The sequence below is a fragment of the Schistocerca piceifrons genome, chromosome X (genome assembly GCF_021461385.2).
Source record: "Schistocerca piceifrons isolate TAMUIC-IGC-003096 chromosome X, iqSchPice1.1, whole genome shotgun sequence".
Classification (NCBI taxonomy): domain Eukaryota; kingdom Metazoa; phylum Arthropoda; class Insecta; order Orthoptera; family Acrididae; genus Schistocerca; species Schistocerca piceifrons.
Genome location: NC_060149.1, coordinates 364,310,239 through 364,311,181, shown reverse-complemented (window position 1 = coordinate 364,311,181; position 943 = coordinate 364,310,239).

Below are 943 nucleotides of genomic sequence, written 5' to 3'. Positions count from 1 at the left end.
TCCTCATCATTTCATAATCATCCTCATCATTCGTGACTGTGGCTACATTGCAATGTGGAAAAAATTGGACTGTGAAAAAATTGGGACTTTGTATAGGTGCTGATGACTGCACAGTTGAGTACCCCACAAACCAAACAGCATCATCATCATCATCATCATCATCATCATCATCATCTCATCATACCTGCAATATAAATATATCATACATTCCTGTAACCCCTCTGGCCTCAACCCTTCACACACCTATCCCAGTCCCTCCTCCCATATCAGCACCTACCATCCTTCAGTTCCACCACTGCTTCCATTAGTCGTTTTCCACATCATCTTCTTCTCTCTTTTTCCTCTCCCGCTGCCCCACCTAACCTCCCAACTGAACAAACCTGCCCTACCCTGTCCCCACCATGTCACTGGCCACTGCATACTCCCACGAGCAGCACTTCACTGTCCCCCACCCCTATCCAGCTAACACTCCTCCCCCCCCCCCCCCACCCCCCACCCCCACCTCCACCCCAGCCTCCTCCTTACACCCACCACCCAGATTGCTTCACCCATTATCTGCAGTTACTCACAGTTTCTCATGTCTGGCCATAGTGGCCAGAGGCAGCACACTTTGTGCAGCAGGCTTTTTGTTGTGTCTGTCTTCAACTCAGCATCTTCTGTATGTGGTGAGCAGAAATTTATCCTTTTCATAATACTGAATTAACAGAAAAATATTTTTATCTTTTGACTTGCAGATATTTTTGATGTGTAATGTTGTCAGCCTTTCACATTTGTTTACAGATAATCTCTTAAAAGTATCAGGTCCACATCATCACATTATGTGAAGAAGGTTTGTCAACCAAGGAAGTTACCTGACATGAGCACTAGAGTCAAAATGATGTGGAATTAGTTCCAACTGACAGGTAGTGTTGAGGATTTACACCACACAGGTCATCCAGATTTG